Below are 22,650 nucleotides of genomic sequence, written 5' to 3'. Positions count from 1 at the left end.
GGTTCCTGTTAGTTTTACAATCTCATAAGGTCTGTGCCACTTGGAGACAAGTTTGTTTTCTGAGGTGGGTAAGAGGACCAATACTTTTTGTCCTATAGAAAATGATCTTAAGCTAACTTTTGTATTATACGTGGATTTGTGTTGGCTCTGGGCCTTTTCTATGTGAATGCAGACTAAGTCACAAACCAATCTCATATGTTCTCGCATTCTGGTGGCAGTCTGTGAGATGGGAATGGGGGCCTCCTATTGTTCTTCCCAAATTTCTCTAAGCATGTCCCGGATATCTCTGGGCTCTCTCCCATAGAGTAGTTCAAAAGAAGTGAAACCTGTGGAAGCTTGAGGGTTTTTCTTACGGCAAATAGTGCCCAGGGGGTAATTCGGTCCCCGTCTTTCCTGTCCTTATCTACTAGTCTTGTAAGATCAACTTTAGGGTTTTATTGAATCTTTCTACCAAACCATTGGTTTGAGGATGGTACACAGAAGTTTGCAACGTGGTAATGTGGAGCAGCTCTTTGACTTCGGCCATAAGCGTACTCATAAAGTTCGAACGCTGGTCAGTTAGTATTTCCTTTAGAAAGCAGACCTTGGAGAAATACAGTAGAAGTTCTTTAAGGATCTGCTGTTGGTGTTGTCTCGGTTTGGGAATGCCTCGGGATATCGGGTAGCATAATCTACGATCAACAGGACATATTTATTGCCTATTCTAGATGTTTCTAGCGGTCCAAATATAGCCATACCAATTCTTGAAAAGGGGATTTCTATGATGTAAGGAACTCATGGGGGCAACAAGTAAGACAGACACAGTTGATCACAGTACAAGGGTGTTTATTGAACAATGAATACTGTATGCAGTATGGAAAAACTCCTAATCTAAACCTTAATCTAAGATGGGAGCAAACGTCAACCATCAAATGAATAATAAGGCAGTCCTGGTGGTCTTGTGTCAAATAAAAAGGGCCTATAATAAGAAACCTATTGCCAAACCTTACAACTAATACACAAAGGGTTGTGGGATACTCAAGAAAAGAAAGAAGTGTTCTCAGATAATATGTCAGCAAGCAGTAGCCTGGGTCTCCCTTCCCAATGTTTTGAGCACAGGGTAAGGTGGGATCTTGGAACACAGTACAGTCTCTGGCTTCTTCAGCACGAGACAACAGTTCAAATGGCAGCTCTCAGGACGGTCGATGGCCAAATCTCGTTTCCTTTGAAAGCATCTTGCCTTCAGGGCCTGACATGTTCAAAAATAATAAAAACAAAAGTTCCTTCAACAAATGAAAGTTCTTTAGGGTGTTAATGGTTCACCCCTAGGTCCCCGTCTTCCGGGCACTGTCCCCTCACGTATCGTACTTCTCAATTTACATATCTGTTCTTTTCTCAATGAGCTTTGGATGATGGCTTCACCCCCGGATCCCCCTCGGTCGGGCTCGGATCCCTATTAACTGCCAGTACTTGGGTTATAGCTTCAAACCCGGATCTCCCTCAGTCGGGCTTGGACCCCTCTTAAATCACAGTCTCCCTCCCCGGGTTCACTATGGCTTTCTCCTTACTTTAGCAGGATTTCTCTTGCCTTAGTTCCTTAATGTCTTTTCAAACAGTTCATAGTGGACATCCCTCAGCCGGGTTCACGTCTGTCAACACACTGTTTCTCAGGACTTTAGACTTCCCCCTTCTAACTGGCATCCCTCGGTCGGGTTCACTCTTGCTGTCTCTTTTACTCACTTCAAGGTTTTGTTTCCTCTCACTGTGGGATTCACTTCCCTTTCTTTCACATAGTTTGTAGATCAGCCTTTCGATTTTGTACAGGGATTTTGCTTGACCCTCAGTATGTCCACTTTGACCTATTTTGGTGACTCTCCTATGGCCTTCTGGTATTTGGAGTTTCGTTCAGATGGGGATCGACCAGAGTCTTTGGCGTTAGCACCCACATGGTGCCGGTTTCCCTCTGCCGCTGCTCTCCCCTTAACACTTTGCCAGTTCTTTCATAGTTCATTGAACTTGGTTCAAACTTGGCACTTTGCGATTCTCAATTAACTCAGCCCGGTTCTTATCGGTTCTCCCCTCGACTCACCGGCTGTGATGAACTGCTTGGCTTTCGGCTTCACTGGAGTCAAGGTCGGTACCACGGTCGCGGGAGCTTTCCTCGCTCCTGCTTATCGGAATACGCTTGCCCTGTGTACCGTTGACATCTCCTGCAAGACACTTGTGCTATTTTTCGTGGTCTTAGGCTCTCTTCCACAAAGGTTCTGCGAGCCTGGGATGAAAAGGGCATGGTCATTACTCTCCTCACCACCCTCTCGATTCCTGCTGCCTTTCTCCTTCTCTTGAACTGCCGCGCTTGATTACCCGTCTCGTCGTACTGTCTACTGTGCTCGCCTTGCTCGTTCTGTGCTCTTTTGCTCCTCCTTTTATCCCTGCGGGGAAAGGAAAGGGCCGTTGGATGTGTGTGATTCAGGTTAATTGCATGAGCGCTTTGTGAACAGCAGCCCTCCCCAGGCCTGATAGTTGGTGCTGATAGTTGGTGCTGGCGCAGCGCATTTAGAGCGGCCCGGTGGCAGCGGTATCATCAGTGGAGTGGACCTGGGGTCTCTGACGGCAACAGAAGAGAGACGAACGCTCTACCCACGCTGGGACCTCGGGGCCCGTGGCGGATCCGAAGAGGTGAGCTGCGGAGAAAGCTGTGGCTTGCCGGCGCGAGGGGCGCTCGGCGCTGCCTAGTGTGAGGAGCATCGTCGGCCCCCGAGGAGGAAGAGAGGAACACCCGCCGGCCGCTTGGACAGTGTGAGCACGGCGTGTGCTGGTGGGCTCAACAGTTGTGGCAGGGCAACGGGCCAACTTCGGGACTGGTGCCGAGCCCGGTGTGAATTAGCCCGGAGGTGGGAGCTGGTGGTCCGGGCGGGGTGGCGCCCGAGCAGTCTGGAGCGCAGTGCGCGGAGAGGCGCAGGGACAGAGGCAGTTGCTCTCTTGGAAGAGTGTGAAGGGCAGGAGCCCCGGCGGAGGAGGAGGAACGAGCGGGGATCTAGCGGTCCCGTCCTCTGGTGGTGTTGACACTGGGAGACCGGTGCTGGGACCCGCTGGAGCAGTCGCCCGCCCTGAGGGCTTGAAGGTACGCGCGGCGGCCCTGCCGGAACTGAGCTTATTGTATTGGGCAAGCGCAACTTTTTGGGACCCGTGGTCGAGGGAGCCCGGGCTCTGTCGGGGTGTCCTGGGGAGGGAGGAGACTCACCCCGACACCCGAGGTGCGAAGGGAGCGGGGGGCTTCCTCCAGAATCATTTTAAACCATCCTCGAGAAGAGCAGCGCCCGGGGCAGTGAACTGCCACCAGGGACAAAACAAGTGGACTAAGCTCCAATTGAAGGGGGAATCCCCTCCCGCAGCGAGGTCTGGGCACACCGCCTTCTCGCTCAGAGCAGAGGGAAGCTTTGGGGAGACCAACCCCGATTGGGGGTCTGCAATGAGTGAAAGGGTTCCCGGGCAGCTACCACGTGCAAGAGTGGGGTGTACACAGAGGGTGCCATAATCTGAAACAAAATGTCTAAGCAGAGGAACAAGGACACTGCCCCAATGTCCAAGAGCGTTTCATATGGAGTAGAGAAGCGGCGGAAGCCCCTGCCCAGCATCTCACAGTCCGGAACGATGAGCAGCAGTGGATAGGGGCCCAAGAGGAGCTTAACGCACTGGTCACGCACTCCTCGCTGAAGCTTCTCCTCACAGAAATAGTGGATCAGATTACTGCGGCGGGCCAGAAACAAATGGACGCTCTGCGGGAGGATCTCGCAGGAGGTTTGCAGGAAATCAAGAGAGACATTGGCAAGGTGGAACAGCGGGTAGATACCAATGAAAGGGCTATCCAGGAGCTGGCAGAGGATGCGCAAAAGGCGGAAGCGTTACTGGAAACCCTGGCGACGGCCCCTCAAAACTTACAACTCCAGGCGGAGTACCTGGAAAACAGGTCACACCGTTCCAAAATATGTATAAAAGGACTGCCGGAGACAACCCCTGATCAAGATTTAAAGCAGGTAGTCCAGGATATCTTTGCAGAGCTGTCTGAGTCTGAAGCCCCGAAAGAAATAATCTTCGACAGGATCCACAGATTGGGTCCCAGGAGGAAAGAACCGGGTCTGTGACCAAGAGATGTTCTAGTGGTGCTGCACTCCTACGCAGTGAAGGAGCAGTTACTAGGGAAGGCTAGGAAGTCGAAGACGATTACTTACAATGGATCTGAGATAGCCCTGTACCAGGATTTGGTGCAAGCAATGCTCATGAAGAGGAGGAGAATGAGGCCGTTCTTGGTCCACCTACAAGATACTGTGAATGGTCTAAGGCCCGACCCAGGAAAGCCCGGAGGGGGAGCTCCCGGGCGGCGAATGGGTGGGCCTCTCCGGTGGGAGACTGGGGCCTCCAGAGGAGCCAGGTTGCAGAGGGAGAGTAACACTGTTAACAGAGCAATACCTGGCCAGGGTTGATATGAGGGCCTGGGGAGGACGAAACAGAAGCTGAGGGTAATCGCCTTGTGTGTGTTATTCCCATGTGGGGGCTTGTCGGGAAGGGAGGAGCAAATCTTGGAATGGGATTGGGGTATCCCGCAGGGGTTCATCGGTGGGTGCCTGGTGGACCAGCTCTCGAGATGGCGAGTCGAGGGGGGTTAGAGGCCAGTTGGTCCGGCCCACCAGAGGTAGGGAAGGGGGCGGGGCGGGTACGAGGGGGAGTAAGGGTTCAAGGATTCGGTTCTTTTGTCAAAAGAAGAAGGGAAAAGAGGGGGTTGGAGAAGGAGGGGGCAAAGATGGGTGCGACCCTGAGCGCCGAGAGTCAGTACTTTAGTCCTAAGTAACATGGCAGTCTCGGGAGAGCTGAAGATTATCTTGCTGAATGTTAATGGCCTGAACTCAGTTGTGAAAAGGAAAAGAATGGAGAGGTTTGTTAGGCGGGAGCGGCCAGATATTGTTGCCCTGCAAGAAACTCATATCCAGACAAAGGATAGGAATAGAATTAGGATTTGGAGCTACTCGAGAATGCTGCAGTCAACACAGTCGGGTAAAAAAGCGGGGGTACTCCTGGCGCTGAAAGACAGTTTAGATCTAAAGTTAACGGGGAAGGATGTTGATGATCAGGGTAGATTTTTAGCTGCCACGCTGGAAGGGAAAGGGGAAGCCTTAACGATAGGCACGATCTATGCCCCTAACACAGGGCAGGAGAAATACATTCTCTCTGCGTTACATCGCTTGGAAGGCTAGACGACAACATCAATAATACTGACAGGGGATTTTAATTTGCCCTGGGACCCCGTTAAGGATAGGAGCAGGAGACAATACCCACATCAGAGAGGGCCGTCGGGCCATCTCATAGAAAGAATGGCAGATCTCTCGTTAGTGGACGCTTGGAAGGAGCTAGAAGGGGACAAAGAGGGGTTTACCTTTTATTCACACGCCCATCGCTCTCATTCAAGGATAAATTTCATCTGGCTGTCAAGCAGGCTACTGGGTACGGCAAAAAGCATACAGTTGAGTCCGATTTTACTCTCTGACCATGCCCCAATGTTACTAACATTGTCCAGAGAAAGGGCCTACTCAGGCATGTGGAAATGAAATTACCCAACTCCCCTATTTAAGGACGAGATTCTGGTGGCGTAGACAAAAGGGGAAATTGAAGCCTTCTTTGAAAATAATAAGACAGAGGACACCACCCAGCAGATCTGGTGGGACGCCTTTAAGGCAACTCTCAGAAGGAAAATCATAGCCATGAAAGCAAGAAGGGACAGGGACATGAGGCTTGAAGAGTCTAGGTTGGAAGAATGGCTGAAAGAAATCATGGCGAAACTACGTCCAAGGCAGTCCTTAGATACCCGAAAAGAGAATAGGGCGGTTAAGGTGGTTAAGGGGCAGCTTGATTTAATACAGATAAGGGCAGTCGAGCGGACTCTTCTACGTCTCAGGCAAAAAATGTACATTCAGGCAAACAAAGCAGACCGCCTGCTGGCAAGAATGCTCAGGAGGGAGGAAAAGGCCAAAACAATAATGAAAATAAGACTGGGGGGCCGGATTCAGCACGAATGCTGCAGATATTAAAAAAGAATTTGCCCGGTTCTATTCTGACCTGTACTGCTCGGGCTTCCTGCCGCAAGATCAGGTGAACGAGTATCTGGGGAAAATAGATCTTCCCAAACTATCAGGGGAGGAACAGCAGGCACTAGAACAGGATATAACAAGAGATGAGGTCAGAATAGCCATCCAGTCCCTACTCTCCAACAAATCTCCCGGCCCAGATGGTTTCGTTGGGGAGTTTTACAAAACTCATAGGGAGACGTTGATCCCACACCTCACATCGTTGTTCATCCAAATAGGCAAGGATGGGGCTATCACCAAGTCGATGGAGGCGGCAAAGGTCATTCTCGTACCTAAAAAAAAATAAGGAACCCACGGACTGCGGATCATACCGCCCCATAGCTTTGATTAATGTGGATGCCAAGATCCACGCAAAGATTTTGGCAAACAGACTTGATCACATCATCCCTAGATTAATCCAGCCCGACCAATCTGGTTTCGTAAGGTGGGGCAGACAGGGGATAAAGTCTGGAGGGTTATCCACCTGAAAGAAAAATCGCATAAGGAGGAGATCCCTGCCATAATCGTGGCGATAGACGCCGAAAAGGCGTTTGATCGGGTGGAATGGCGTTTTCTTTTCGCGACAATGCAGAGAATGGGTTTGGGTCGACCTTCTAGGCCCGGGTAAGAGCAAATTACCAACACCCAATCCTCCGTCTGGCCATTAATGGGCAGTTAACGGACCCGATTCAAGTGGGAAGGGGAACCAAACAGGAGTGCCCGCTGTCTCCAATTCTATACACGATACATTTGGAGCCTTTCCTAGAGGCGGTCAGGACCAATACAAACATAGTTGGAATCCCTTTTGGGGGGGGTACCTCACAAGATCGCAGCATTTGCCGATGACATGATTTTGACCTTAACTCAACCTAAGCACTCCCTGAGGGCAGTAGAACGGGAGTTAGAGCAATTTGGGGGGGTTGCAGGTCTTAAAATCAACGCATCCAAAACAGAAATACTGAATCTTACCCTCCCGCCAGCTAGAGCTCGGGACCTAGAGAAGGTTCCCCCAATAAGTGGGCTGTCCACGCTATACCATACTTGGGTATTAAGCTAACCAAAAGCCTTGACGCGCTAAATCAGGTGAATTATCCTCCCCTTCTAATGAAGCTAAGGTCCAAAATGGTAGATTGGGGCCCACTAGCGATCTCGTGGTTGGGGCGGATTAATGTCTTGAGGATGGCGATATTGCCTCGTCTCCTCTACTGCTTCGCGGCTTTGCCAGTTGGTGTTCTGCAATCGTTTTTCAGAGCCCCCCAGAAGGCAACAACTAACTTTGTCTGGAATAATAAGCCTCCGAGAGTAGCGGCCAAACTAATGAGGACACCTGTGGGGCGGGAAGGTATGGGGCAGCCTGATTTTAGGGCATATTATAGAGCGGCTCAGATCCGGATTCTACGGGATTGGCAGAGGGATGACCGAGCAAAGATTTGGAGACCCATAGATAGGGCAGTGGCTGGGGAGGACCCAGAGGGCATATTGTGGAAGCCTTGAGGCGATAGGCCGGTGAGGTTGTATTGTAGTTCCCTTCTCTCAGTAGGGGTTAAAACATGGGATGAGGCAGTGAGTATGGCGCGCCTCACGACTTACCCGTCACCTTACACTCCGTTGTTTGATAACCCGCAGTTCACTCTGGGGCATAAAACTCACACATACGAGGCATGGTGTAGGGGGGGATGTAGAGTGGTTCGCGGCATGTTTACGCTAGGACAGGTCAAGCACTTCGAGCAATGCAAGGAAGACTTCGGTCTGACAGAAATAGAAAGATATCCCTATGTCCAATTGAGACACTGTCTACTCCATCCTACTCTGCAAAAAGCGGCTGTCCGTCAGCTAACCCCCTTTGAGAATGATCTGAGTAGGGAGTCTGGGGATAAGCATTTAATTTCAGCAATCTATACCCATATTAAAGCTGGGGAGGACCCCCCACGCAGGGAGTACTTATGGAAATGGGAGGAGGCGGCAGGGGCTGAAGCAGAAGAACAGGAGTGGGTGAAGCTGTGGAGAAATATCCCCAAACTAACAAGGTCCCTGCAAATAAGGGAGATAAGGGTTAAACTAATCCTCCAACGGCACATGACCCCAACAAAATTGCACAGGATTTACCCAGGGGTTTTGTCGTTCTGCTGGAGGGGCTGCGGGGAAGAGGGCACATGGAGGCACATTTGGGGGGCCTGTCCTAAACTGGAGGCTTATTGGAACGGTATATTAGAGGCAATTGAACAAGTCATCGAAATTAAGCCCACAGAGAACAGGGGCCTGATGATGCTGGGTCTAGTGGGTACTTTGGAGGCTATCAAATTTAAGTCGGACCGCAAATTGTATGTGATCATGATGATGGCGGCAGCCCTAGTGGTGGCTCGCAAATGGAAGGTTAAAGACCCTCCACAGGACCACGAATGGGTGGCAAAATTGGAGTTTAGTTGCGGTGGAATGGCTCACCTACTCGATACAGGGGCAGTATCAAAACAGAATGGGCATCATTGTTACAGTTTCTTCATCGAGGGGCCAGGGGAGCCTGGTGTCCAAGGGCTATGGGAATACTGGGGATATCAGAACTCCCTGGAGAAGGAGTAAACTGAATGTGGACATAAGGGCAAGAGTGCATCCTCCAATCGGAGCAAAAAGGACTACGCGAAATAAGGATGGGGAAGAATTCTCGAACCAGGGGTGGGGGGAGGGAGCGGGGGGGTTGTTACCTGTTACTGTTATTCATAAATGCCAAAAAAACATTTTTTTAAAAAAGGAGAAGTCTTTAGTCGTTGGGGGTAAGTGTCCACCACTCCTAGGGATTTGAAGAGTCTTCGTAGTCTCTTGGTGCAGGGTGGTTTGATTTATCCATGAGAGGATCCGGAACACTGTTAAAGTCTCCTCCTATTACTGTTTGCCTCTCCAAGAAGGGGAGCAGAGCGGTTTCTAGTTCAATGAAGAATCCTTCTTGATTTTCATTGGGAGTGTAAACTGAGATTAAGGTGTATAATTGGCCAAACAGTTCCCCTTTCCCCGCTATGTAACAGCCTACTGAGCTTTGTAATGTCTCTATCAGGATTGCTGTGCCTCTCTTCTTGGTGCCGCTGGTTGCCAAATATTGTTTCAGGATGGTTCTGTCCCGTAGAGGTGGGAAGTCTACTTTGGTCAGGTGCGTTTCTTGAAGGAAGACCACTGAGCTGTTCAGGTCGTTTAGGCGTCAGAGAGTTGCTTTCAGTTTTCTGGGGGAGTTGAGGCTTCTAACGTTAAGAGTCACGAAGCTGAGCTTTTGGTGTTGAGGAATGTCTTCCTGTTGGAGTGTCTCAGCTTTCGGGGGTGGGAGATTTGGGGGTTGACTGCTTTCATCTGCCATTCGAAGCTTTGGGTTTTGCGCTGGACCGCTGCAACCGGGATTTTAACTTTCGTGAACTGGTGGTGAACATCACCAAATACCAGATGAATAATCGGAGAACCAAAACCAAGTTCAAACTGGGCCTTTGGGCCCTTGAGCCAGCAAGAGTATTCTCTCTCATGGCTGGGGTGAATCGTGGGAATCCCAAGCTCCCGGGTTGCTTTATTGTTGCGAGCCAAGGCTCATTTTCTTTAGGATAGTCGCTGGTGGCACCTCTGTGGAACCGTTCATGTTTGCTTCGGGGAGTGTGTGTTTTTGCCCCCCGTTGTGAGTCTCATCCAGATGTTTTGTCTGGGTTTCGGGGCATCTCCCGTTCCCTCGGAGGGGGACGGGCTCCTCAGATCTTCGTCGGGGGTTAATCGTCCCCTCCTAGGATACCCCCTTCCCCCTCGAGAGAGCTGATCACACGAGAGTGGCCTTCAAGCGTGAATTGTAGGGCTGCTCAGAACAACCAGCAGTATTTTATTTTGTGGTCTTGGAGGAAGGTGGTGAGTGGTCTAAGAGCTCTGCGTCCCTGGACTGTGGTTGTAGCCAGGTCCTGGAACACCTGTAGCGGAGCCCCTTGGAATGTCAGCTCTGCTTGCATTCGGCTGGCCGTTATGATTTCTTGTTTAGCCGAAGAAATGGACCCGGGTGATGACGTCAGGTGGCTCCGTTGCGGCAGCCCCTCTACGGCTCCGCAGCCTGTGGGTCCGGTCCAGCAGCAGCATTGCCTTGTTGCAATCAGGGAGGAGGGCTTGAAACAAGTTGCTCACAAAGGTTTGTAGGGCCTGATCATGGATTGTTGTTGGTACCCCTCTAATCCGCATGTTGTTCCTGCAGGCCCTGTTTTCCAAGTCCTCCTGTTTACGCGTCACTTTTTCGTTTTTCCCCTCCAGGGCCTGGATTTTTCTCCTCAGGTCCGTTAGTTGAGCCGCCTGGTCTAGGGTTTGGTCTTCGGTTTCGCTAATTCTATGCTATAGTCCTCCCATCCAGCTGTCCAGTCCCTCCACTTTGTTATTGATTTCCACCATGCAATTCTGAAATTCAGATTTGATATCTGCCATGAGGGACTGAATGTCTTCCTTGGTGGCCCATTGGCCTGCGGGCCTATCTGGGGAGTGGGTTATAGGGCGCCCGGTCTCAAGATTTTTACCTTTATGTTGCGGTAGTAGTAAGGTAGCAATGTCTGTCGTTTTGTGGGGTTTTTGGTGTTTTGCTATCTTTCCCTATGGGGTGTGGTTGGGGGCCTCTGGCCCCTATGCTGTAGTAGTGGTGGAGAAGCGGGGATGGGGGAGTCTTCCTCCTTGCCCCGTTCACTAACCGGTTTGGCCCTAGGGGTGGCTTTCTGGATAGGGGGAGGGACTGCTTCCCTGCTTATGCCACTGTAGCGCCCTGGTGGCTTGCCACTTCTCTTGGCTTCTTTCCTTGTCCTATGATTGTCCAGTAGCCCTTTAGGTTCAGGGATGGTCTGATAGGTGTGGTGTCTCTGGTAGTGTGGTAAGGGTAGTAGTTTGACAGGGTTGTTGCTCCTCTGCACCTGCGAGCTTTCTGGCATTAGATGGGCTGCTTGCGAGGACTGGGTTGAATGAGGTTGCCTTCTCCTTGCCGGGCCTGCTGGAAGTGGGGTCAGTGTCTAGATAGCACAGGGCCCTTATCCAGGGCTACAGGGGTGGTGTGAACAGGGCCTGCTGATGTAAGGCAGGGGGGCTGCGCCCGGTTGACTCTCCACCACGTTATCTGGGCCGGGGGATGGGGCACCCTGTTGCTTGTCCCTGTGGTGTCTGCTTGATGCTTCTGGGGTTGGCTGCTTACTTGCTTAATGAGGGGAAGCCTCCCAGCAGTGGTGTTACCTCTCCGGGATGCCTGGTGTGTTAGTGGTATCCGCAGGTCGGGCCAGGAGGATGTCAGATTCTGGGAGGGAGATCAATGCTAGTGCTGGTGCCGGATGCTGCCACTCATGGTTGTATGCGGGTGTCTCCGGGCCGCCACTTCATCTGGTTCGGTCTCCCCATGAGGTCCCTTCTTCCCGCTCGCCCTGGGTGACGGCAAGCAAGCGCCCGCTTATGGCGCTGCAGAGATTTTGGCGCCTGCTTCCATTGCTTCCACTCAGGCTGCCCACTGGTTGTTTGCTTGCTTGGGTATCGGGGGAGCCGGGCAGCTTCACTGTAGCTCTGGCCATGGGGGAGGTCTTGCACAACGTTGCGGCTGGATGTTTAATTAGCAATGTGCAGGGTTTCTCATTCTGCTTCCATTGTTTGGCGCCATCTTGCAGGACCTGGGATTCCAGCGTCACTTTTCACAGCGGGACCCGGGTTGCTTGCCGTCTTAGATTTTCTTTGCGGGGTGCCTCATCTGTTCCCCTGGGTTTCCGCAGCCGGTGCCACTATTTAAGGTTGTTAGCTGTGCTCCCTAATCGGTAGAAAAAGGCATGAAGGCTCGGGTTCCCATGGAGGCTTTCATGGAGGGGACCGTCTCATCGGCGCTCCATGCCATGCCCCCCCAGGTAAACAGTTTTATTATATCTGTTGTCTTCCGGGTGGTAAAACAGTGTTCATGTCGGAAAGGGGAAGGGTTGGAGTGTCAGATTGTCCTACAGGGTAGCATGGGGAAACAGTGTTATATGGACTTACAACCCTCGGTTTAGAGGGGTTTTGAAATGGACGGGAATGGCCAGGGTTTTTATTATAAAATAAACAAGGGGGTATGTGGGAACAGAAGTGTTTTATCTGGGCAGGTAGGGAGTGCGGGAAATAATAATCTGAGGGACGGGAAGAAGACTGACCAAGAGTATTCGGGTAGGATATAGGAAGACATAGGTTCTGAGAGAGGTAGGTTCCGGGAGTTTCAGGGTTTGGGCTCCTAGTTGGTTTACCAAAGGTGTAGGGGTGATTGGATTTTATTAAGATAGCTTCTTTGGGTGGAAGGGAGGTAGAAGTGGAATAACCAAGGAAAACCTCAGGGACTTTGTCCCCCTTGCCTTCCTCCTCGGTATAATACCGCGCCTCACCTTGGATATTCCCCCTAGCATAATGCTGGTTTCCCTCACCCAGGTGATCCGCCCTCACTGGTCCACCCCCAGGAACTGGATCTACCAGCAATGGCCGTGCCCTGGCCACCTTGATAAGGGATTCCTGGGCTCTACCTGGGAGAATACCCTTAGGTTTCTCACAATGATCGGCAACGGGTTCAGAGGGGCAGGTACTGGGATGTGCGGCTGGTCTTTTGATATATTTCGCATGTCTGGATGAAGGTCGTTATATCGGAGTGGATACCCGGACAGTACAACTTCCCTTCCCACAAATATGCACCATGGTTTTAGCTTGTCCTAAATGCCCCCCAGTAAGATTGGAATGCGTGATCTCCAGTACAACCATTCGGTGACTTTTGGGTATTACCAATTGGGTTTTGATTACACCCTCTGTAGATGTCTCTCTTCTATAAAGCAATCCCTGCTTTAAGAAGAAAAGGGAACTTCCCTTCTCTAAGTCCTCTTCTTCCGGAATTGCTTGTAGCAAAGCTTCAGCAAGTGCTGGATCATTTTGCTGGGCTTAGGCTAGGTCAGGATAGATGGTAGGCTCTTCACCTTCCTTTCTTCGATTTTAAACGGTTTGTCAGCTTCTCCAAAGCCTAAGTTACCCCCGTTCAGTTTTGTCTGGTTCACATTCTTTAAACTGAGGAAATAGAGCTTTTTCCAAAATACCCTGGGCAATTCGATCTCCCCGGTGTACCTCATGATTCTGTAAGAGAACCTTTACATCTTTCTGGAAGTCTGGATCAATATCGCCTGCTAAGACATCTATCTCGAACTTCCACGCTAGGCCAGATTTCGGGGACCAGTTGTCATGATCTCTGCTTCCAAAAGATCAGGACTTGCCCGACTCCCTTGGAAGCAGACCCATAACCCCGGTTCCGAGTGCCAGCCAGTCCCAATTGGGACCTTTTGGACCCTGTCCTGGCGCCAGTGGCACCAGGCTCATAAAGATGCCCAGTCCCAGCGCTGGAAGCGCCGGGCTCATAATGCTTGGGTGGACTTACCTGCAGCAGACCATGCTGCTTACTTACCTGCCAGTTGAACCCCTGATCCTCTTCTGTTTGGGACTACTTTTCCTGTTGGGTGGGGCAGGAGCCACTCCCTAGGTTCAGAACACTGGAACTCTTCTGGAAAGCAGGAACTCTTTTCTTACCTAGGCGTGGCTGTGGAAGGAGACACCTAAGCACTACAGGAGGCTATTTAAACCACACCCGATGGATGAATCTTGCTTTGCGTTATTCTGCATTCTCTGCAGCAGAACGCTCATCGTGTCTTCTGCTTCTGATCCTGGGCCTAAGGGAACAAAGGCTTACCATCCTGGAATCCAGTCTTCAGCAGCACCTGTAAAGACAAAGAAAGAACAGGTTAGCACTACGGTTTTCAGTGGCAGCGCATCTCTTACCTGGTCCATCGGCTGCCACCAACGCCTCGCGCTGCATTCCGGCATCTGAAAGACAAAGGCTTACCTACTCTTCGCATGCTCCGGAGGTCTTCGCACTGCATTCCGGCATCTGAAAGACAAAAGCTTACCAGCTCTTCGCACGCTCCGGAGGCCTTCGGCGCTGCATCCCGCATCTGAAAGACAAAAGAAGGTGCGTTTAAAGACATTGGGCAACTTTATTACTCACGTGCCATTACTCCTTCCCACGCCGAATCCAGTGGGTATTCCAGCACCCTTCAGCTTCTCTAAAGCTCCGAACTTGTACCTGCAAGATAAAAGGGACAGTTAGTGCGCATCGTGAAGCAGGCTACAAGCGCTTACTTACGTGCTTCCAGGCGCTTCTATTCCTCACGCGGGTTTGATCCTCAACTCTCATCAGCCCGCCATCCGCCATTGCCGGAACCCTGCAAAACAAGAGATATCATTACAAAAGACTTTTAAGACATTTGAAGTGCCCAGAACTTACCGTTCGTGCAGTTAACGACGGACAGCAGTCCTCTGAGGTCAAGAGGCCTGCACCCTTATCCAGTGAAGAAACTGGTTACGGCACCCTGCCCCGAGGCAGATGGAGAGCTCGGCGTTCACTTACCTAAGGTGAGGGCGTTAACCTTTGGGGTTCTACAGGAGAAGAGAAAGGGAAGAGGAGAGAGGCACCCAATAACCCCAGTTCATTAATCCCATATTTTCTATCTGCAGACATCTTACTCTTCGAGTCAGACATACAGTGCACAGAGGTCCAGCCCAAAGAGCCAACCGTGTGTTACACATCACCTTTGAAGATACGGCATTCACCCAGTCAAGACCGGCGCCTCTGCGGGAATCAGGTGAGCGTTACAGAACGCAAAGCCTACCGCAAAACTCCCACCCAGGCGCTATGGAAACCTCGGATACCGACCAGCTAGCCCAGTTACTTGGGGAACTAAGAGCAGAAGTGCATGCAGCCCGTCAGGAAACGAATGCTCTAAGAAGGGAACTGATTATTTCCAAGGAGCGAACAGATGATCTCGCTAGACAATTGCTACAGTCACAAGCCGGACAAACTCCGTTACCCGCATCAGGGGCAAATCTTCCTTCAACATCCTCTACGAACCCAATGCAGATCAACCTACCTGGGAATGTACCTCTGGCTCCGCCCGAACGATTTTCTGGTGACCCAAAGAGGTTTGCAGTATTTATTAATCAGTGCCGGTTGCACTTCTTATGCCGGCCAGCAGCCTTTCCAACTGATCAAGCTAAGGTAGCTTTCGTGCTTTCGTACCTTAGTGGCAATGCGGCAGACTGGTCGATCCCTCTAGTTAATCAAGATGATCCGGTTCTCCATGATTTTCAAGCTTTTCAGCTCAGTATGGAAAAACTGTTTGCAAGACATTCACAGGGGCAGGCCTTGGACAATGAGCTCCTTTCATTGCGACAGGGTAATCAAGACCTTTTGGCTTATATTGCGTCTTTCAACAGACTGATAGTGGAAACTCGATGGCCTGAGGACAAAAGGATTACGCTGTTTTATAGAGGTCTACGTGGAGAGCTCAAAGATGTGTTAGCCCAAGTAGTGAATCCCCCGCAAGACTGTTCGGACTATATTGACTTAGTCGTTCAAATTGACCACAGACTGCAGAACAGGAAGGCCGATCGTTCCAAGTTTGATGCTCGAGTATTTTCCAAACCACCAACTCCTACCAAAGGAGTAGACTCCGGGGAACCGATGCAAATAGGGGGCCTGAAAGGACCACTAACATAAAAGGAGCGGGAAAGGAGAAAACAGCTGCAATTATGCCTCTATTGCGGAAACTCGGGGCACTTTCTTCGAGACTGTCCGGTGAAACCAGCCAAGAAGGCAGTAGGAGCTGCAGTTACCAGGGTCACAAACTCTGAGCAGGGAAACGACCTCGCCCGACAAGAATAGAGGTCCTCTTGCCGAGCGTTAAAACCAGTTCCGTGACCTCGCATTTCGTGATACCTATGGTCCTCATTAGCCCTGAACATCCGGATCGATTACATGCGATTGAAGCTTACGTCGACAGCGGTGCCATCGGCAATTATGTGGATCATGAAATGGTTTTGAGGATGAATCTGACTCTTTGTCCAAAGGCTGTAAAGGACGTCATTACTACGGTGGATGGTACGGAGATAGCCTCCGGACCAGTAACGCATACCACCCAAGAAGTGACGCTAGTAAGTCAAGATGGACACCATGAGAAGATCGTGTTCGATGTGATCAAGGCCCCTCAGTTCCAGATTATTCTAGGAATTCCTTGGTTAGAGAAGCACAATCCTCAGATCGATTGGCGAGCAAGAACGGTTCAGTTTCCAGAATGTGTCTCTACTTGTCACCCTCGACCTGGTGTTGCACTGGCAGCAATTTCCTCGGAGGCTCCCCAGTTACCTCCTGAATACCTAGAATTCCAAGATGTTTTCCGGAAGGATCAGGCTAACTCTCTACCTCCTCATAGGTTTTATGACTGCCAGATAGACCTGATACCTGGATCTACTCCTCCTTGTAGTAGAATTTATGCCCTCACCGAGCCTGAGAATCTTCACCTCCGACAATACCTGGATCAATACCTAGCGAATGGGTTTATTCGTCCTTCCAAGTCCCCTGCTTCCTCAGCTTTGTTCTTCGTTCCAAAAAAAGAAGGGGACCTTAGAACTTGTATAGATTATCGCGCCCTGAACCAGATCACCGTTAAGAATAGATATCCGTTACCTTTGATCCCTGAACTCCTGGACCAAGTCAGAAAAGCATGCATATATACAAAGCTGGATCTTAGAGGAGCCTACCACTTGGTACGAGTAAAAGAGGGCGATGAATGGAAGACGGCCTTCCGCACCAAGTATGGGCTATTTGAATATCAGGTCATGCCCTTCGGACTTTGCAATGCCCCGGCCGCCTTTCAATATTTTATGAACGATGTCCTCAGAGAGCTCATAGATGTGTGTGTTGTTGTTTACATTGACGACATCCTCGTTTATTCTTCATCGGAAACTGAACATCGGAAACACGTGAAAATGGTCCTCGAGAGATTGCGTCAACACAAACTTTTCGCTAAGTTGGAAAAATGTGTTTTCAACGTGACTGAAGTTGAATTCTTGGGATTCATATTATCACCTAGCGGAGTGCGTATGGACTCAAAGAAGGTCGATGCAATTCTCAAATGGCCATCGCCATCCTCCGTAAAAGGTGTTCAAAGCATGTTAGGCTTCGCTAACTTTTACCGCAGGTTGATCCCCGAATTCTCTCGAATAGTCCAGCCCATCACCGCCTTGTTAAAGAAAAACAAACGTTTTGAATGGTCTACCGAGGCGGAACAAGCTTTCCAGAATTTGAAGACTAGATTTATCTCTGCACCGATCTTAAAACATCCTCGCCCAGAACTCCCCTACATCGTTGAAACTGATGCTTCGAGCCTTGCCATGGGGGCAGTTCTATCACAAAAGGACCCAGTAACCAATCAGTTGCATCCCGTGGCATTTTGGTCCCGCAAATTCTCGCCTCCTGAAATCAATTACACTATTACTGATAAGGAACTTCTAGCTATCAAGTCCGCCTTTAAGGCTTGGCGGCATTATCTTCTGGGGGCCCGACACACCGTTACTGTGATTACAGATCACCGAAACCTGCAATATTTGAAAACCGCAAAAGCTCAATCCTCTAGGCAACTGTAACGCTCACCTGATTCCCGTAGAGGTGCCGGTCTTGACTGGGCGTATACCGTATCTTCAAAGGTGATGTGTAACACACGGCTGGCTCTTTGGGCTGGACCTCTGTGCACTGTATGTCTGACTTGAAGGGTAAGATGTCTGCAGATAGAAAATATGGGATTAAGGAACTGGGTTATTGAATGTCTCTCTCTTCTTCCCTTTCTCTTCTCCTGAAGAACCCCAAAGGTTAACGCTCTCACCTTAGGTAAGTGAACGCCGTGCTCTCCATCTGCCTCGGGGCAGGGTGCTGTAACCAGTTTCTTCACTGGATAAGGGGAGCAGGGCTCTTGACTTCAGAGGACTGCTGTCCGTCGTTTACTGCACGAACGGTAAGTTTCGAGTAATTCTAATGTCTTTAAAGTCTTTAGTAATGATGTTTCTTGTTTTGCAGGGTTCCGGCGATGGCGGATGACGGGCTGAAGTGAGTTGAAGATGGAGCCCGTGTGATGAATAGAAGCGCCTGGAAGCAAGTAAGTAAGCGCTTGTTGCCTGCTTCACGATGCGCTCTAACTGTCTTTTTATTTTGCAGGTACATGTTCGGAGCGGCTGCAGGGTGCCGGAATACCCACTGGGTTAGATGTGGAAAGGAGTAATGGCACGTGAGTATTAAAGTTCCCCAATGTCTTTAAACGCACCTTGTTTTGTCTTTCAGATGCGGGATGCAGCGCCGAAGGCCTCCGGAGCGTGCGAAGAGTTGGTAAGCTTTTGTCTTTCAGATGCCGGAATGCAGTGTGAAGACCTCCGGAGCGCACGAAGAGTAGGTAAGCCTTTGTCTTTCAGATGCCGGAATGCAGTGCGAGGCGTTGGTGACAGCCGATGGACCAGGTAAGTGAAGAGCTGTCACTGAAGCCCGTAATGCTAACCTGTTATTTCTTGTCTTTATAGGTGTTGCTGAAGACTGGATTCAGGATGGTAAGCCTTTTTCCTTAGGCCCAGGATCAGATGCAGAAGACACGATGAGCGTTCTGCTGCAGAGGATGCAGAATAACGCAAAGCAAGATTCATCCATCGGGTGTGGTTTAAATAGCCTCCTGTAGTGCTTAGGTGTCTCCTTCCACAGCCACGCCTAGGTAAGAAAAGAGTTCCTGCTTTCCAGAAGAGTTCCAGTGTTCTGAATCTAGGGAGTGGCTCCTGCCCCACCCAACAGGAAAAGTAGTTCCAAACAGAAGAGGATCAGAGGCTCAACTGGCAGGCAAGTAAGCAGCATGGTCTGCTGCAGGTAAGTCCACCCAAGCATTATGAGCCCGGCGCTTCCAGCGCTGGGACTGGGCATATTTATGAGCCTGGTGCCACTGGCGCCAGGACTGGGTCCAAAAGGTCCCAATTGGGACTGGTTGGCACTCGGAACCTGGGTTATGGATCTGCTTCCAAGGGAGTTGGGAAAACCCTGACCTTTTGGAAGCAGAGATCATGACAGTACCCCCCCCTCAAGGCCTCTCCCAAACCGGGCTTCTCCGGGGGTTTTGGCTTGTCAGGAAATGTTCGGTGAAATCTTTTGATTAGGCGAGGAGCGTGGACATATTCAGCAGGTTCTCAGGATCTCTCTTGGGGGCCGTAGCCTTTCCAGTCAATTAGGTAAAATAGTTTAGATTTGGAGATCTTGGAGTCCAGAATGCTTTTGACTTCAAACTCGAGTTCTCCATCAACTAGGATAGGTTTTGGAGATGTAGTTAGTCGGGTTTGAGGTTGCACGGGTTTTAATAGAGAGACGTGGAAGACCGGATGTATCTTCATGTGCGGGGGCAAGTCCAACTTGACCGCTACTGGGTTTACTATGGTAGTGATGGAATAGGGACCAAGGTATCTTGGGTTGAATGTGCGTGGCCCTTTTAGAGGTAGATATTTGGTGGATAACCAGACTTGATCCCCTGCTTGATATTGAGGGGCTTCCTTCCGATGTTGATCTGCTCCTTTCTTGTATTGTTCTTTAGCCCTTTGAAGGTGAGAAACAGCTTCCTTAAAGGCTTGGGTGATTGTAGAATGCAGGTAGTCTACTGCTGGTGTTTCAAGATCTTGGAGGGGATCCAACTCCGAGGTTCGAGGGTGACTGCCGTACAAAAGAAAAAACAGGGTTTTCCCAGTTCCCGAATGGACAGAGTTATTGTAGGCATATTCGGCTATCCAAAGGATGTCTTTCCAAGTTTTTTCAGTTTGTTGCAGCATGCAGCGTAAATACTGTTCCAGAGTTTGATTGGTCCTCTCGTTTGTCCGTCGGTCTGAGGGTGGTGACTGGTCGATAGTCTCACATCAATTTGAGCCGACCGACAGCAACTTCGCCAAAAATGAGAAATGAATTGACTACCTCGATCCGAAATTAGAACCGAAGGAAAACCGTGCAGTCGGACGATGTTTTCGAGAAATTCTCGGGCCAGAGTTGCTGCTGTTGGCAAGCCTTTGAGCGGAATGAAATGCGCCATCTTGGAGAATAAGTCCACGATTACTAGAATCGTATTGTATCCGGAGCATGGAGGTAGATCGGTGATGAAGTCCATAGAAAGCGTATGCCAAGGGCGAGGTGGGATGTCAATAGGGCGTAAGAGGCCTGCTGGTCTTTCCTTTTGACTCTTGTTTTGGGCGCATACTCCACAGGACATTATAAAGTCTCTGATATCTTTTTTCCAAGACGGCCACCAGATGTAGCGCTTGATCTTTTCTGAGGTCTTGGCCATACCGGGATGTCCTTCCATTAAAGAATCGTGATAACAAGAGATTACTTTTTTCTGTAAATCTGTGCTGGGTAGGTATAATCGTTCTTGGAAATACAATAAGTTGTCCTTTACTGCAAAGTCCTTTCCCTGCAGATGCCAATTCTGTATGTCTGCTGGAGTTACAAGTTGCCTGGCTTTATCCTTAACTTCCTCTATGGATTCTGTGGCGATTACACCCAGAATTCTTTGTTCGGGAATGATTGGTACAGGTTTAGGGTTGATCAAGTGTTCTTCCACTCCCATCCGAGAAAGGGCATCAGCTTTACCGTTCTTTGTACCAGGTCGATAGGTAATTATGAAGTCAAACTCGGCAAAGAATAATGCCCAACAGAGTTGTCTAGAGGATTGGGCTTTTGCGGTTTTCAAATATTGCAGGTTTCGGTGATCCGTAATCACAGTAACTGTGTGTCGGGCCCCCAGCAGATAATGCCGCCAAGCCTTAAAGGCAGACTTGATAGCCAGAAGTTCCTTGTCAGTAATCGTGTAATTGATTTCAGGAGGCGAGAATTTGCGGGACCAAAATGCCACGGGATGCAACTGATTGGTTACCGGGTCCTTTTGTGATAGAACTGCCCCCATGGCAAGGCTTGAAGCATCAGTTTCCACGATGTAGGGGAGTTCGGGGCGAGGGTGTTTTAAGATTGGTGCAGAGATAAATTTAGTCTTCAAATCCTGGAAAGCTTGTTCCGCCTCGGTAGACCATTCAAAACGTTTGTTTTTCTTTAACAAGGCAGTGATGGGCTGGACTATTCGAGAGAATTCGGGGATAAACCTGCGGTAAAAGTTAGCGAAGCCTAACATGCTTTGCACACCTTTTACGGAGGATGGTGATGGCCATTTGAGAACTGCATCGACCTTCTTTGAATCCATACGCACTCCGCCAGGTGATAATATGAATCCCAAGAATTCAACTTCAGTCACGTTGAAAACACATTTTTCCAACTTAGCGAAAAGTTTGTGTTGATGCAATCTTTCGAGGACCATTTTCACGTGTTTCCGATGTTCAGATTCCGATGAAGAATAAACGAGGATGTCGTCAATGTAAACGACAACACACACATCTATGAGCTCTCTGAGGACATCGTTCATAAAATATTGAAAGGCGGCCGGGGCATTGCAAAGTCCGAAGGGCATGACCTGATATTCAAATAGCCCATACTTGGTGCGGAAGGCCGTCTTCCATTCATCGCCCTCTTTTACTCGTACCAAGTGGTAAGCTCCTCTAAGATCCAGCTTTGTATATATGCATGCTTTTCTGACTTGGTCCAGGAGTTCAGGGATCAAAGGTAACGGATATCTATTCTTAACGGTGATCTGGTTCAGGGAGCGATAATCTATACAAGTTCTAAGGTCTCCTTCCTTTTTTGGAACGAAGAACAAAGCTGAAGAAGCAGGGGACTTGGAAGGACGAATAAACCCATTTGCCAGGTATTGATCCAGGTATTGTCGAAGGTGAAGGTTCTCAGGCTCGGTGAGGGCATAAATTCTACTACAAGGAGGAGTAGATCCAGGTATCAGGTCTATCTGGCAGTCATAAGACCTATGAGGAGGTAGAGAGTTAGCCTGATCCTTCCGGAAAACATCTTGGTATTCTAGGTATTCGGGAGGTAACTGGGGAGTCTCTGAAGAAATTGCTGCCAGTGCAACATCAGGTGGAGGGTGACAAGTAGAGACACATTCTGGAAACTGGACCGTTCTTGCTCGCCAATCGATCAGAGGATTGTGTTTCTCTAACCAAGGTATTCCTAGAATAATCTGAAACTGAGGGGCCTTGATCACATCGAACACGATCTTCTCATGGTGTCCATCTTGACTTACTAGCGTCACCTCTTGAGTGGTATGCGTTACTGGCCCGGAGGCTATCTCCGTACCATCCACCGTAGTAATGACGTCCTTTACAGCCTTGGGACAAAGAGTTAGATTCATCCTCAAAACCATTTCATGATCCACATAATTGCCGATGGCACCGCTGTCGACGTAAGCTTCAATTGCATGTAATCGATTCGGATTATCAGGGCTAATGAGGACCATAGATATCACGAAATGCGAGGTCACGGAACTGGTTTTACGCTCGGCAAGAGGACCTCTATTCTTGTCGGGCGAGGTCGTTTCCCTGCTCAGAGTTTGTAACTTTGGTAACTGCAGGTCCTACTGCCTTCTTGGCAGGTTTCACCGGACAGTCTCGAAGAAAGTGCCCTGAGTTTCCGCAATAGAGGCATAATTGCAACTGTTTTCTCCTTTCCCGCTCCTTTTGTGTTAGAGGACCTTTCAGACCCCCTATTTGCATGGGTTCCCCGGAGTCTACTCCTTTG

Source organism: Ambystoma mexicanum, chromosome 2q, assembly GCF_040938575.1.
Source record: "Ambystoma mexicanum isolate Mex_15411 chromosome 2q, UKY_AmexF1_1, whole genome shotgun sequence".
NCBI lineage: Eukaryota > Metazoa > Chordata > Amphibia > Caudata > Ambystomatidae > Ambystoma > Ambystoma mexicanum.
Note: the sequence above shows the minus strand (reverse complement) of the source record.